Source organism: Typopeltis vanoorti, chromosome 1 (genome assembly GCF_054136105.1).
Source record: "Typopeltis vanoorti isolate ZY-2024b chromosome 1, IOZ_Tvanoo_1.0, whole genome shotgun sequence".
In the NCBI taxonomy this organism is placed as follows: Eukaryota; Metazoa; Arthropoda; class Arachnida; order Uropygi; family Thelyphonidae; genus Typopeltis; species Typopeltis vanoorti.
In genome coordinates, this window is record NC_143549.1 from 97,719,578 (window position 1) to 97,737,587 (window position 18,010).

Genomic DNA, 18,010 nt, shown 5'->3' on the forward strand with positions numbered 1-18,010 from the left:
AGCAAAAGAGTTTGCAGACTGGAGATGCTTTCGTAAGTTGGCAAGTGTTTATATAACTAGGATATGAAAACAATACTATTCATTTTGTGTAGTTCTTAAAAGAGAAAGGATTATCTTTAATTATGCAATATTTGATGGTATAGTTCGCAAACTGATTTGAGGTCCCTCGACACTTCTGCGCATGTCAGAAAAAGGAGAATCCATTCCGATAATAGGGTAATCAGTCTGTCTTCTGGGATGTAATAATAAACAAACTGAGTTTGTTTATTATTACAGGTCGGAAAATTTAGCTTTTCTTTTACAAACATTGCTGCTTTTAAAGTGTAACTATTTTGCTTGTATAACAGTTGGAAAAATGTACGTAGAGTGTTAATAAAATTAAAAAAGCTATAGCATAAAACAAAAATGTAACTAAGTTTATTTTTAAGAAAGTTTTCTATAAAATAAAAAGAATTATACAGAAAAACAGAATGAACTTAGATATTCTAAACTTACAGTTGAGAGAACTGAGACACTTTAATGTCCTAAACTGATTAATTATTTATGACTTGTTGTGACTCTCAATAGCATGCAAAAAAAATGTTGGAAAAAATACCATTATCAAATTCTTTTAATCTTCAGTCATCTGAATCGGTGTCCGAATCGCCATCACTTTCACTTAAACTGATCACCAAAGGTTCACGCAATTCTTCGATAATTCCGTCTCTAACCCAATATATATTTTCCAATGAAGTGACATGAGAGCAATATTTTCCCCACTTTTGAACTGTAATACTTTCAATCGCCTGTTCTGAAAGCTTAAAAAGTTTCTACATGTCACTATCCCCAGTTATGTTGCGATGGCGAATGAAACTTTTCACTTCTGCCCAAACATACTCAACAGCATTAATATCGCAATGATATGGTGGTAGCCTCAAAGCTAGAAATCCATTCTCTTTGAGCATCATGTCGAATTTAAATAGTTTAGTTGTGGGCGAGTTTCTTTTGACCAAATTAAGCAATTCAATTTTTCGCATATCTGGGGAATGAGAAATGTTATTTGCAGAGAGCCAATCCATAAGAACTTGCTTCTGATTAGACCAATTTGGAACTTTGTTTAATCGAATAGAGTGATATGAAGCGTTATCAATTATAACAACAGCATTTTTAGGAAGGTTTGGAATCAGTTTTTCTTCTGCCCACTTTTCGAAGATCGTAGAATTCATTTGCCCATGGTAATCTCCAATAGTTGAATTGGCTTTGTATAGTAAGTTTGAATTCGCTAAAAAACCCATTTCTCCACCCGCACACAAAATTATTATGCGCCACGAGGCATTTCCGGTTTGTAGCACTCCACATTCTTCTTTAGACTGCTAACATTTTCCATAAGTTAAATTACTATCAATCCAAGTTTCATCTAGATACACAATCGGTCTTTTCTCCTCCCTGAAATGTCTTATTGCTCTCAAATACTGCGTTCTACATAAAACAATGTCACTTCACTCCATGATAAGTTTCCATTTATTCTGGGACTTTTTAAAACAAAATCCGATTTCATGAAGTATTTTCCTTAAAGTTTCTCTTTTCCAAGGAAAATTAATTTTTTCTTTAAGCACAGGAATCAATTTCAGAACAGTTGGCACTCTTTTCTCGACCACGTAAAATTCGTGAATAGCTCTTCTCATAACGTCTACATCAAAATCATTCAAAGCTACGGTTTCAATGGTTTTCTTTCTCTGGTGCTTTTTTTAGGAGATTTAAATTTTGGCTTACCTTCACCTTTTGATTCCCTACGAATTCTTTTAACAGTCGACCCCGATATGCCCGCAATTGCACTTGCACGTTTTATGACTTGAGAAAGGGGAACAAGAAAACAGCCTTCTGACGATTCTTTTTCGCAGAATGTCAGCACATTATTCAATATTCTTTTGCAAGAGCTACTGAAACGTGTAACAATAGAACTTGTTGACTGTACTGGATCCATCATACAAATTAATAATAAAAAAATAATGCAAAAAGAGAACAACAAAAATCAAGCTAGTACAGCAACAGATAAGAAAGCACGTGATTTCGCATGTTGGCAACCAATTCGTACATCCTTCATTTCTTTCTCCCCTTCAGCATGAATCGACTATTCTTGGCACCAAGCCAAGAAGGGATCTAGAAATGGTGGGCGAACTATAGTAATATAATTTTTGACGGAGCAATCTAAACTTGGTAAAATGGTATTACATAATTTATGAACATTCCTTAAATAGTTTACATGGAAAATTCTGAAACTAAAGTATTATGGCAGGTTTTATCAATACAAAATTTTACTTCATCAACAGATATATTATTCCACATTGCAAAAGAAGTTCTGATTAGCTCCACATTCCAATGTACACAACTCCAATAGTTGACCAGATATTGTTCTCCAAGAAATACTTCTGGTCAACAATTGGAGTTTGGCACATAGTTTGGGTTTCATCAGAGGTTCACAAGTGAAGCAATTATAAGAAATGTTCTTTTACCCAGATTAAAAGGACTATGAAGAATAACCTGATGTATCATCTTACTTGAGTAGCCAATGCAAGGTATATGCATCGCACATTCCACATTCTTCAAATTTATTAATTCATTTTATGTGAATCCCATCCCACCAATGAAAGGTCATTAACTCATCATATAATTAGTACCATGGATGAGCCAAGAGATAATCCAGTACCACTCGTCAAACATGGCACTTTTTAAGCTAATTTGATCTTCAATCAAAAGAGTAGTCGTCTAATAGAGAGGAAGAAAAACTGTCTACCATTAAAGACTTTTACAGTCATCCATATGACAGCAGAATGTGAATCTATTGTCTATAGATTTGAGAGAAAAAAAAATTATCCACTAGGCAAACCAGGCTGAAAAATTAAAATTCAGTTTGGACATAGAAAGGACATTATTTACTAGTTTAATTGCCACTGACTGAGTGAAATATGGCTAATCAATGAGGCAATTTTCTGAGCAAAATAGATTTGATCATAGAAACAGTTGTATACATTTTTATACAAGCATGAATGCTTTCATGTGTCCTGAACTGTAATATAACAAACAATTCTATGCTTTATGTCTCTCTTTTTCTCTCTCTCTCTCTCTCTCACACACACACAGACCTCTTTATACGTGAACCTTTGGCAACTCTTTTCATTCCAAGTTAGATAAATACAGTACATATTACTATGCAACAAGGGGGTCCAAGTGTGTTGCAATAATTGCCTAGCACAAAAATGTTGATCTTACTCAGCTTTACACACATTCATAAGAAATTATATATAGGAAATAAATGCACTTGCAAAGTGAGTAAACTCCACACGTGACCATTCAAAGAGGCAGTAAGTTAAATATATCATCAGGGTTGGAAACTCAATAACAAGGGATAATAATAATTATTATTATGATTATTATTGTTCCGGGCAACTCCAAGGAGTCGACAGACTCATCGAGGGAGACCCTAACATCATGTCAAGAACAACTATTCGACATTCACACAGTATCTATCATACCTTGCCTTGAACTCATTCACGGTCGTAGCACCCACAACAGACTCTGGAAGTTTATTCCACTCATTCACTACTCTCCAAGTAAAAAACCTAGCTCTAATACCCTTGTCAACCACGCTCTTGCCCAGCTTCCATTCATGGCCCCTAGTCCTCCCACCACCAGTCATATTTTCAAAAATATCTTCTGGATCAATCTTATAGAAACCCTTCAGTAATTTGAATGTCTCAATCATATCACCCCTCCTTCGCCTATCGACCAATTTCTGCAACCCACAAATCTTCAACCTATTCTCATAAGGTTCATTCCACAGACCTGCTATCATCTTGGTCACTCGTCTCTGGATCCTCTCCACTTCCCCCCCATCACGAAGAAACCCTGGTGCCCATAACTGGGCACAGTAGTCCAGATGGGGTCTTATCAAGGCTCAATATAGAGGAACAACAACTTGTTTGTTTCTGCATGTTAAAGTATTTTTCAGAAGCCAAGTGATTTGGTGAGCTGTTTTAGTCACTTTTGCAATGTGCTCCCTAAACTTCAATTCCCTATCCACCAACACTCCCAAATCCCTGGCCTCATCAATCTCCTGGAGTACGGTTCCACCAATGCGATATACTGCTGCTATTCTTTTCATAACCTTACACTTCGGCACATTAAATTGACATCCATTTTTCATAGCCCAGTCCTCCAAACTATCCAAATCATCCTGTAAAATTTTGACATCCTGTGCACTCATAATTGCTCTACCCAACTTTGCATCATCAGCAAACAAGTGAACACTTCCTCTCAAATCCTTTCCTATATCATTGATGAACAAATTGAAAAGCAGTGGTCCAAGAACAGAGCCCTGTGGCACTCCACTAGTCACAAGCCGTCTTTTAGACTCCACTCCTGAATAAACTACTCTCTGGTATCTCTCCTTCAACCACCCTCCTATCCATCTCACCAACCCTATATCTATCCCCATCTACTCCAGTTTACTGATTAGGGTTCTATGTGGAATCCTATCAAAAGCCTTGGCAAGGTCCAGTAGTATTACTGTAAACCCATTACCCCTATCCAGTTCAGCCGTCACTGTGTTATAAAACGTGAGCAAGTTACTGAGGCATGATCTACCCTTCACAAAACCATGTTGTCCCCCATACAATATCACATTTTCATCTATCCAATCCTGTATTCTTTTCTTGACTAATTTCTCTAAGACCTTGACAATGATTCCTGATATGCTAATCGGTCGGTAATTTACAACAGCAGTCTTGGAACCACCTTTATGCAGTGGAACTATTTTCCCCTCTTTCCACCCCCTCGGGACTAACCCAGACCAGAGACTCAAATTAAACAAAATGGTCAAGGGTACTGACAATTATTTAGCTGATTCTCGTACAACACGAGCTGGTATACCATCCAATCCCACAGATGTATTGACATTGAGGTTATGCAATAGACTACTCACCTCCACTTCATTCACCACAATTCCCGTATAATCTACTGGTACATTCGTTTCTGCAATGTCACCACCTGGATGATATATTCTTGCAAAGGGCTCACTCAGTAACTCAACTATATCAACTGATTCAGTTACCTCCCTACCATTGGCATTCTTTAAAATCATTCTGCCATGTACATTTTTCCTTTTACTTGCTACATATCTAAAAAACTGTTTAGGATTCTCTTTAGCCTGCATGGCCAATGTTCTTTCGTAATCCTTTATTGCTTTTCTTACAACACTCGTTACCCTTCTGGCCTGTGCTTTATACAGTTCGTGTGCCTGCCGGTCACCTTTTTCCTTAAATTCCCTCCATAGTTGTTTCTTTTTCTGCAGCTCAAGCTTAATGGTGTTATTCATCCATTTAACCTCTAGTTGATTTATTATTCGGACTCTAGGTATACAGACAACCATTGCTTCATGCAAACACTTCTTAACTACCTCCCATGCACTATCGACTTCTAGTCCTTGCAGTTGTACATGCCATGGCACTGAACCAATCAAACTCTTAAGCTTGTCATACTTTCCAGCCCGATAATTCCACATGTACCCTGTCTTAATTGAAAATTCTACACCTTTTAGCCACCTCCCAAGTCAAGACCCTATGATCACTCTCACCAATTGGTGGCAATGTGGTCATATTTGTTACAGCCAAACCCTCAGATGTAATTACTAGGTCAAGCACTCACTGACCCCTAGTGTTTTCTATTACATGCTGTCGCAGATAGTTATCCCTTAATAACCGCATAAAATCCAATTCCTTCCACCCGTGTGTCCTCTCCTCACTCCAATCAATGCGACCATAGTTGAAATCTCCCATAATAATCACCCTCCTTCCACTCATTTCTTCTATTTGCTTGTGCATACTGTCACCACCATCTTTTCCATCGCCTGGTCTATAGCAGCACCCAATTGTATATTTAGTTCTGTTAGCCACAATCTCACACCAAATGGCCTCAAATGTGCTCTTTTCTCTATCCTGCAATTCAACTTCTATTCTCCTTGGCTGCAGCTCATCAGCTATCATCAACAATACTCCTCCCCCCATTTTATTCTCCCTGTCATTCCTGAACACACTATACCCATCACATTCAATCCCACTAGCTATATCATCTACAGTCAGCCATGTTTCACTATTACCAATAACCTGTGATCTGGAAGTGCCAACCATGGTCAAAAACTCTTCCTTCTTGTTCCGAATACTCCTAGCATTAGTGTACATGAATTTAAGACCCCCATTAGCCCCTACCCTACCTTGATGCCTTATATTAACCATCCCACTCTGATTTGTTGTCCTTATTTGCTCGGGCATATTATATTCATTCTTACATTCAACTGCCTCCCTAAGGACTGTATATCTACCTCCCCCTTAATAAATCTAGTTTCCTGAATTTGCACATCCACCACATTCAGCAACACTTTCTCAAGTTTTCTTACACCGTAATCATTCAAATGCAAGCCATCCATCTTATATAGATCCTTTCGCCCATCGAACTCGCTCCACATGTCCACAAATTCCACACCACTCGTCATACATAACCCACGCATAAAGTCATTCGCAATTATGGCCCTCCTTTTATACATTTCACTGTCATACCGTGGCAAAAGACTAATCATTCTAACTCTCTCACTCTTTTCTTTTGCTACCTCAAGCAATTCATTCAGGTCTTCTATCATTTCCATTTTGTCTCCTTTCAAATCATTCGTACCTGCCACAACAATCGTTTCTTTCATCCTTTCCTTTTGCTCTCTAATAGACTCAGTTACATCCTTTATGGTCGCACCGGGTTGGTACGATTTTGTCAAATCCTCTACTATCACACCTCGTACTAATGAGTCTCCATACAGAACTCTATCCTTCATTTTGTTCATGTTCACACTCATACGTCTATTTTTCCTGTCATACTTTTTATTATTGGCTGGTTCATTCAGTCGACTTTTGCTCATACGCTCTAGCTGCTGTTTTGCCCTTTGTATCGCACCATTCAACAACGCGATCTCACTCATTGCATCTATCTCATATTTTTTATTCTGAGTAAAACCATTAATACTATCATTCACACTCTCACAATTCTCTGGTACAACCTCGCCGTTTCTTGTCATATCCCTATTTTCTTCATTCTGAAGTTTGACAAAAATATCACACTCACAATCCGAAATACTCTTCAATTTCTCATTCTCCCTACATTTTCTACACACATTCACTCCTTTATTATCATCTAACCACACTCCGACCGCACTCCGCAAAGTGTACATTTTGCAGCTAGTACACTGAATCATCTCTTTTATACTACCGTTCTTTGATAAAGATGGCGAACCATCATTACTGGCCGCCATTTTCCTTCGTACTGGGCCATACTTACTTGCAACGTATTTTATCAAATTATAACACACAAAAAGATGCACCAAGAGACGCAAGGCAAACAAAACTACGCAATATTAAATAAATTTATCAACGATAACCGAAAATAATACTTATCTTATCCGGAGCTTTCACGAACACTATATACTACAAATCCCTCTAGCTATAATATGGCCAGTTATATTAAAAAAGGTGAGTATCAGCAATCATATAGTGACCTGATCAAAGAAATTTTCGTAATTTAAGGCCTATGTAATTACTTACTTCCTCTTGACCCAGAATTCAATGGAGTTTAATCGTTTGTCTGAAGTTTAAGATTTGCCAAACCAGTTCTCTATGATGGGGTATTTATACTCAAGGCATATTACACACACACTTCTCCAAAGTATATAAAAATCTATTCTCTAAATAAATGTTTAACTGATAGTCCTACTTTCTAACAAAAAGTTATCAGCTAAGCTTAAACTAACTGGTAATACTTCCCATCTGATCAAAAAAAAAAAAAGGACAGAGGAAAAAAAACTAAGACTATAAATTATATATTTAGTTTAATCCTTTATCCAAATGTAAGCAAACGAAGTTTGCGCCTGAAGTATCTTCAGGACTGGGGCAACTCGTGACAAAGGTGGACTGACTTCTCATCACTTGGCTTAGTATCCCATAATGCAAAGCACATCTCCTTGTAGACATGTAAAATGCTATGCATTATGGGAAGGGTCACTACCCATACCAGTTTCGACCTTTACTGAAGTCTCTTCCGTGGGAGCGAGTGGAAGGTTGAAGCAAGCATAAGTCATATTTCCACATACCAGTTGCCAAAAGGTGCACACTGTACTACTAAATTACTCTGGATTAGAGAAAGATTACTTACTATTATAAAAATTGAATTAACTCACGTAAATTATTCTTTATTTGTAGAATTTTCACCTGAGTATCACAGGTTTCATCAGTACAGGTACAAAGGCTAATTAAATAATAACTGTTATATTCACAAAGCACCACCTAAGTAGCTAAGGTTAAATTTCCTAAATTTATTTTTATTTAAAAAAAATTTTTTTTCTTTTTTTTTTTAATTATACATAAATATATATACAGTAAAACCCCGTTTTTATGTTTCTGCAATGTATGTTTTCCTGCGATTTATGTCATCTTCCGATGGTCCTGTCTTAAGACCTATTCTTACGATATATTGTTTTCCCGCCATTAACAACTTGATGTGGACATTATTTCCCATGATTTGCAATCTGCGCATTTCTGTTCCCAGTTGGCGTTGCTTTCGGCTATAGTTTCGTTTCCACTATCACAGTGACTTGTACGCTTGCAGCAGTAATGTAGTGATAAGCGATACAGTGATTTTTCGATCACAGTACGAATTGATATTGCAGAATTTCTGCTACGTAATTTAGTGTGTGAAAGTTGCTTTCAAGTTGTGGTGGTGGATTATTCATGTTAGTAACATGGAGAAAAAAGACAGAAAATGTATTTCTATAGAAGGAAAGATGGCAATTGGAGACATGTAGATTGGCATGCCGGAACACGTGAGCATTAAGCAAAAGATCTTGGACTCTCCGTGTCCTCTTTGAACACGATAGTAAAAAATCAAGCATTGAACTCAATGCAAAGCAATCTGGCACTACGTCAAAAAAAATAAAATAAAATAAAACGAAAAGCAAAAGCAATCAACAATTAAAGATTTTTTTTAATAGATAAATGTAACTAATTGTAAATTCATTTATTTTCAGTTATTAAATTCTGTAATCTAGTATGTAGACTCACATACTAGCAGTAAGTCATCTTTTAGCTTTTTTTTTTTTTTATGTTTTTTTACATTTCCTGCTATTTACACTTTTTTCCATCAGCCCCCTGAAAAGTGTAAAAAAGGCGTTTTACTGTATATGTGTGTTTACAAGTTAGGAAAGATTTGCTGATTTATAGAGTACTATCTCCCACAAGGGGGAAAAACGTAGACCATCAGATCTGTTTAGGTTACGGGAGTGAAGTAACGTTTCACATGTTTCTTTGTAAAGCCATTCCATTAGAAACCAACTTTTGTGAATGACTTTTGTCTTCTTCCACTGAACTCTATGTCTGGTGTTGATGGCCTGCTCTGTGAGTCTAGACTGTTCAGGTTCAAGGTACTGGATATACGATTTGTGTTCTTCTAACCAGATCAGAGCAGATCTTCCTGTTTGTCTGAAATATGATAACCGAAAAGAGCAGGGAATCTTGTAGACACCTCGATAGCTGAGATGTGGGAGTTTGTCCTTTGGAGATTTTTCTATAGATTAGATAGATTAGGTTCTTCTGTATTTGATGAGAATTAAAGCTTTTTTTTTTTTAAATAAATTTAGGAAATTTAACCTTAGCTACTTACGTGGCGCTTTGTGAATATAACAGTTTTTGTTTAATTAGCCTTTTTACCTGTACTGATGATGCCTGTGATACTCAGCAAAAATTCTATGAATAAAGGATAATTTATGCGAGTTAATTCCGTTTTTATAATAGTAAGTAATATGTCTACTCACGGTATTTCCTTACTGATAATTAGAGAAAGAAATTGGAAGTTTTTTCACTTGGTTAGACCATAAATTATATCTTCATCATCATCAAATTCCTGCCATTTACCCTCAAGAGGCGTACAGGATATGATAGTACTACATGAAAAATTTACATCATTACTAACTTCCTATCTACAATTTTCCTCCAAAACAGTCTGTTACTCGTCAACACTCCAACATTATCAGATGTTATATTTTTTGTCTAAGGCACTTTGTACAGTATCAATCCACCTATATCTTGGTCTTCATCTGGGTCGTTTTCCTGCCAACCTGGCAGAGAACACTTGTTTTGCTAATCTTTCCTCACCCATTCTATTTAAGTGACCATACCACCTGAGATTAGCTCTGCTAACGCATACCTGGATACTGACAATGTGAAGTTCTTTCCTAATATCCTCGTTTATAACATGATATTTCCATTAATCTGTTCACGCCACTAATCTTTCCCAGGACTCTCATATCTGCGGTCTCTAGTCTTTAGTCAAGTGTTTTATTTCTGACCCAGCTCTCAGTTAAAACTGTTAAATAAGTTAAAACTGGTTTGAACACTGCCTTGTATATAGCTAATTTAGTGTTCGACTAATTTCTCTCTTATTCCATATGAATTTATTCATTGACTTCCTACCATACCAGCTTTGTTGATTCTGTTGTCTATTTCCATATTTAATTTACCATCTTCACAAAAAATCACAGCAAAGTAGTTGAAATGTTTTACTTGTTCCACAGGTTCTCCGTTGACAATGCAGTTGACATTTTCAACAATTCTGCCTATTTGCATTGTCTTTGTCTTGTTATTGCTGACCTTCATACCATATCGATTACAACAATTATTCAATTTAGTCAGGGAATCTTGTAGACTTGTAGTGGATTTATTTAGAAGTATAACATCATCCGCATAAAGTGCATCTCCAATTTTGATATCGTGTTTAATACCACTTTCCTTCATAATGTGATCCATACAGATAATAAATAACAGAGGGGATAACGAACATCCTTGTCTAAAACCAGAATTAACATTAAACCATCTTCCTGTACTTCCTACCTGCTGACTTACAACTCAAATAAAGACTCTTTTCGTACCTTGTCATATGCCTTTTCCAGATCAAAAAAACTTAAATACAGATCTTTGTTATATTCCCATGATTTCTCAACTATCTGTAGTAAAATGAAGATCTGATCCTGACAGCCTCTATTTGGCCTGAATCCATCTTGTTCTTCACCAAGCATCTCTTCCACAATCCTTCTCAACTGTTTTTCCAGTATACTTGCATATATCTTACCAGGAACACTAAGTAGCGAAATACCTCTATAATTCTCGCGTTCAGTTTTATTTCCAATTTTATAAATGGGTAGTATGAGAGCTCTACTCCAATCATCAGGAATTCAGCCCTCTGTTCAGGCCTTCCGAACTATGCAGTGCAGCCACTGTAAGACTTTTATACCAACATACTTCAGCATTTCTGGTCAAATATCATCTACTCCAGCTGCCTTTCCACATTTCAAGCCTTTCATGGCTTTTTCTACTTCAAGTATGGATATGTATTCCTCACTGTATGCCTGTGGAGTGTTTTTTACTACAGTGCTATCACTGCTTGTTTCATTCAGCAATTGTTCGAAGTCATTACTCTATACTTCAAGGATATCTTTTTCTCCCGTTCTCATGCCCCCTTTATCATCTCTAACTCCTTTTACAACACTCTTTCCTCCATTTCTAAGCTTCTTCAACAACCTCCAGAATAGCTTATCACCTTCTAGATATTTATTTTCTATATTCTTGCCAAAGTCCTCCCATGACTTTTGTTTAGCTAGTTTTACACAGTGTTTAACTTTCTTACATTTGTCTCTGTATTCACAAAGAGCACAAGCTGACTTATTTGCCAGGAACTTTTGATATGCTTTCTTCTTTTCCTTCACTACCTCTTTAACTTCCTGTGTTCACCATGGAGTTCTAATTTTTCTATCCTTGCAGACAACCTCACTACATGCTTCTCTGACTGAACCAATCCATGTTTTCTTCAAGTCTTGCCACTGAATCTCCAAGGTTTGGTTGCTGTTCTCAAACTCTTTCATTTTTCCTTCAATAATCATTGTGTATTACAGTTCACATCTGAGAACTGCTCAACTTTTATTCGCTTTAAAACTTTCTTACATGTTATTCTTTTCAATATGAAATTCAGTTTTATCCTGCTCAAGACTAAATGGTGATCACTTCCAATTTCAAATCCTCTGCACACTCTGGTGTCCTTCACCAGAGAGAAAACATCACTATCAACAATAACATAGTCAATGAGACTTTTCTTATTCCTTAGCTCTTCTCTCCATGTAAATTTGTGCACATTTTTATGTTGGAATATGGTGTTAGTAGTAACCATTATTATTATTAGCTTTGCTCTTTTCTCCAAATTTTCCCAAAATATTTTTGTATGTCTGACAATCATTTTGTACTCTGCTATTTAGATCCCCAACAAGGACCAACCTTTCATTTTTCATTGTGTCAGTTGCTTTCTCTAAAGCATCAAAAAATTCCTGCACTTCTACCTTAGTAGAACCTTCTATGGGACCATAGGCACAAATAATTCTCATTATCCAGTTCCCCATTCTCATATTTGCCCACATCACTCCACTTAAGACTGCCTGCCATTCAAGAAGATTAGCCTTGTATTTAGTATTGAATACTATGGCTACTCCTTCTTTTCCTTGATTGTTATTGCCTGAATATAACATTTTGTATTTATTGCTCGGAAAGATCTCACCAGTTTTTGTTTCAGTCACCCCTATTATGTCGATCTGGTACTTATCTAATTCCTCAGCTAGCTCCATTTCTTTGCCATGCAGGCTTCTTATGTTGATAGTACTGATCTTTAACTCTGTTGATGTTGAGTTGGGGTTTGTTTTCAGATTTGTTCCAGTAGCTTACTTTTCGCTGTTCACCCTGGTTCCCTGGCAAAAACAACGAGGGCCTTGTTTAACTGGGCAACGCCCCAGCGGCATGAAATTTTGTCATGTTGAACCATCATTTTGCATTTTGGTTTAAGTCAATAAGAATACAATTTAGTCGGCTAAATCCCAAATTGCCAGCCCATCCTCGTTCATTCAGTATCCAGGTAGATACCCAATAGGGTGTACCACGAGAAGGTGAGGATTGGACATTAGATCAGAAGCACTGGTCAGTTCTCTGCATTCCTTTAAAGGCTATGTGGAGGTCTCCTTTCAGTTATATAGCTTTGACCCTTAAGCACCCCCTATAAATTATGTATTTAGTTTAATCCTTTATCCAAGTGTAAGCAAACAAAGTTTGCGCCTGAAGTATCTTCAGGACTGAGACACCTTTTGGCAACTGGTTTAAGGAAATATGACTTCTGCATTGCTTCAACCTTCTGGTCTGGCTCCCACTAAAGAGACCTCAATAAAGGTCCCAACTGGTCTGGGTAGTGACCCTTCTCATAATGCATAGCATTATACATGTCTGAAAGGAGATATTGCCCCCGTCCTGAAGATACTTCAGGCGCAAAGTTCGTTTGCTTATACTTGGATAAAGGATTAAACTAAATATATAATTTATAGTCTAACCATGTAAAAAAAGGTCCAAAAACTGAGAATGGCAATATATTACATATACTCTATCAAAAACATGGTTTAGAAACAGATATAGAAGAATGACACTTTGGAAAAAAAGAATGTATGGTTGAATATCAGGTGATAATACTCAAGAAGGAAAGACCAAGATAAATTTTAAAGTTATATAGAAGATAGAAGATTTAAAGACCTAGATCATAACAGAAATAATGGTTTGTGATTATAGAGTTATAATCACAAACCTAGAGAAAGTAACAGAAAAGTCAGTACAATAAAACAATCTCTTTCTTGCTTTTTCTCTTATTCAAAAAAAAAAAAAAAAATCTATAAAGTAATACTGTTCTAGCTAATAGTTCGTTTTTATCCTTAAAAATGAACAATTACTTAAATTAAGCTTCAGTACTATTTTTGGAATGATTTCCAAAGAACAGAATTTTATACAAAATGACACCACTGTTCACAATGAAATATTAATTTCAAAAGTTACTGTTGAAGTTAACATTAGATCATGTCATTAAATTTCGTTAATTTTCAGCCCTTAATCACTATTTTTATTGATATCTGATGAAATGTGACAGGTGTGATGGATACGTGTGGTGGAGCAAAAATGAGAGATCTTAATTTCCTGAAATATCAGTTCCATTTCTCTTTGTCTCTGCTTTAGGCCAGAAATCTGTTAGTTGCTTTTCATTATAACAAACACTATTATAATAAACCAAATGCCAAACAGTTCCCCAATAGGCACAATGTTATTCTAAAAAATTCACTACAGAAACTATTTCTATGGAATTTAAGTCAATTGTATAAATACAACACCTCTTGTCAAATGTCTATAAATGATATTCACAATAAGATATGCAATAATGATATAAAGGGTATCCATTTATTAATAAAAATCATATTGATGATTATTCACATAAATGTTAATAAAGATAATAACAAATTCATATAAATACAAAAAAAATAATAATAAAGTACATCATCTCAAGTTATTTGCTTTGCTTTTTTAAGATATTTTATTGAAAGATATTTTAGCAAAGCAATTTGCTTTGCTAAAATATCTTTCATATCTTCTGACTCAAGTCTCTCAAGAACAGCACAGCCCTGAAACATAAATCATCTGTGGCAAAGTGGTTCTGCTTTATGTCACCTAGTGAGAAGACCTAGGATTGGAATCATGTCTCTGATGGAACTTTATTTGGACTTTTTCACGAGAAGGTTAACTGGTCTTAGAAAGGATAGCAGGGATATTTTTCAAAAAAATTGCCAAAGAACATGTTGCTGTCAGTGATGAACATGTAATACCACTTGCAGCCATGGTCAATAAGTGAATAGGTCACCGGATTAAAGTCAACGCAAGCAATGAAAAAAAAAAAAAAAATTGGGAATGATGTGATCTACAGACTATTTACCGATGCATAAAAGTTACCGAGAGTTTATTCATGAATTTGAGTCACACACAGATAGTAAATGCAACACGGTATTGAACCATCTCCCCCCCCCCCGCACCCACCGGCCATTGGCTCAATCTCTCTCTCTAGGATACTGTTCCAAATATGGAGGAATGACAAGCATCCACTTATTTAAATTAACATTACTATACATCTTCAACTGACTGTATTAAAAAGTCAGCTTAAATCTACATATACGAGGGTGATCTGAAAAGTTCTTGGCCTCGAATCGATGGCAATGCCTATTGGCACAATTTTTTTTTTTCTAAGCTGGTACATCCATCATAAGCATCCATGTGAAATTCCAAATCATTCTATCAAGTCGTTTGTTTTATATAGCTGTCTGAAGCCAAAGTGTTGTTTGTATCCCTTGAAATGGATGAAATTGAGTATCGTGAGGTTATTAAAATTCTTTGTAAAAGAAGGTTTAACATCAAAAGAAATTCATTAGAAGTACATAAACATTTATGGGCACTCTTTTCCTTCGTTTTTTGACAATTAAGAAATGGGCTGCCAAGTTTAAACATGACCATGCCAGCCTTGAAGATGATCCAAGTGAAGGACGTCCAAAAAAAGTATAACACCACCAGTATTATTAATCAAGTGCACGATATGGTATTGGATGACCAGCGAGTCAAAGTGCGTGAAACTGCTAAGACTATAGGCATTTCAAAATAACATGTACGATATATTTTGCATGAAGAATTGCAAATGAAAAGCTTTGCAAAAGATGGGTGCCTATGCTTGCTCGCAGCAAAAACGCACTTGCATGAAAATCTCTGAACAGTGCTTGAAGCATTTTAACAGGAATAAAACTGATTTTGTGCATCAGTTTGTTACTATGGATGAGACTTGGATTCACCATTACACACAAGAATCCAAAAGCAGTCAAAACAGTGGACAGAAGCTGGTTGTTCATTGCCAAAGTAGACAAAGTCGGTTCCATCAGCAGGATGAAACCGACGAAAGGACATGGCATTAGTGTTTTGGGATGGTAAAGGCATTTTGTTTATTATCTTGAAAAGGGTAAAACAATAACTAGGGAATATTATTCCGATCTATTAACCAGACCAGACGAAAAAATTCATGAGAAAAGACCTGGTTTACAGAAGAAAAAAATCATCTTTCATCAGGACAATGCACCTGCCCACAAAGGTGTTTTGGCAATGGGAAAATTAAGGGATCTGCACTATGAATTGTTGGAAGATCCACCCTATTCCCCAGATTTGGTTCCCTCTGACTTCTATCTCTTCCCAAAAGTAAAACTCTTTCTCACTGGTCAGCGTTTTTCTTTGAAACTAAGATCTGCAAAATTATCTGTACTGAGAACCACTACAGGGACGGGATAATGGTGCTGGATCACTGGAATAAATGTATTTGTCTTAAGGGGGGGGGGGTGTTATATTTTAGTTGTTGTTTTTTTATTATATATCCTGTCGATGATGCGACATTGTAATATATTCTCGTGTTTCCTATTATATATTCTGGGGATGCTGCGGCAGTGTAATATTATCGGTACTTAATTTAATACATTCCCCTTTTAATACTCTAGATTCCTACCTTCTGTATTCTATACTCCTTCTACCCAAGAGCAATGGAAATATTTATTTAGATTTTTGACTGCTCCATCCATGCCTCAATATGGTGCAAGAAATATAATACTTCCAGTAGGTTATTAAATCTTTCACAACAAAATCTCTTTATCGTCCCCAAGTTATCAATTTGCTTTGCAGTCTTGGCCCTTTTCTCACTTACTATTTATACCAACATCTCCCGCTTAGGTTTGATCTTTATTTAGGATCAATGAATTGTAATTAAAAATAAGATCAGGCAAAACTTCGTTTAAATGCAACATAGGATTTAATAATCAACAAGCAGGCATATATTTTACACTATAAGACAGAGGGTGATCCTCTGTAATTCTCAAAAAAAAACTCTAAAAACAAACTTGCATATATCTCTACTTCAATTAATACAAGGCACACATCATGTTATTCCTGTACACCCCTTGAGGGTACATGGCAGGAAATTGATGATGATGACATCATGTTATCTATCTAGCTTAAAGAATTATCATCAACAAACTTCTCAATATACCTGCATATATCTCTCTTCAATTAATAGAAGGTACACATCATGTTATCTATCTAGCTTAAAGAAATATCATTAACAAACTTCTTATTATGAATAATCGGAGTTAAGGACATGTTACGATTAATATAACAATTTATAAACTTAGTTAAGAAAACCATACATGATTATATACAGGCGTTAGATAAAAATCATAACCCAAAATACTTCCTAGGAATTAGCTATACTCATTCTTAGATGCAATCATCAAAATCCAGACAGAACAAATCTCTAAAAGTTACTCTGGCTATTAATGTCTCCCTTACATGTATTTTTCCAGTTCTATAACCTATTCTTATAGCTTTCACACAGTCTAAATAAAACAATATTTTAACTCACATGGGCTGTCTTCTGTTGGGTTGCATTCTCCAATTCCATTGGCTGACTTCCTATGTTTCCTTTTCTTCATCTGGGGTTTTGGATCTTTCCTCCTTCAGGTCCTTGGGATAGCAGCAATTCATCAGGTTGGCTTGCGGGATGTGGATGACGATTCATCGCTGTGTTAATACACTGGTGAAGGGTTGTGAATTGTCAGGGCCTTCATGGACTTAGATAAGTGGAACAGCTCATAGACAAGTTCGGCTGCTCTTCAGCTGTTTCGTCCCCTAGTCATCTACGCTTCTGGGCTAACGACGGCTTGCAGCATTTTTCTCCCTCTGACCACCAGCTTCCCTCCTTCGGCTTCCTCCTCGACACATCAGGACTTCACTCTAAGGCTTTCTACCACATCGTCTCCTCGTATGCTCATTTCTTCTCTGTGTAAAAAAACTCTACTCCCCGTGTCTGTCGAAGTCCCATCTTATATTCCATCAGTTTCGAGACCCTGGGTTCAGTTTTCTAAACCCCGTGCACTCCTTGCATGCACTTACATGAACCCCATATGATTCCTGATTCTGGAACCTTCAACAAGCTCTTTCTTCTCTGTCTTTGTGTTCTAATC

At 36.4% G+C, this 18,010-nt stretch overlaps 1 protein-coding gene across 1 annotated transcript in view; it reads right to left on the reverse strand.

The window, feature by feature from the left end:
- mRpL52 (mitochondrial ribosomal protein L52) overlaps window positions 1–18,010 on the reverse strand; it is a 72,000-nt gene that overhangs the window by 4,300 nt on the left and 49,690 nt on the right. The window lies entirely within an intron of this gene.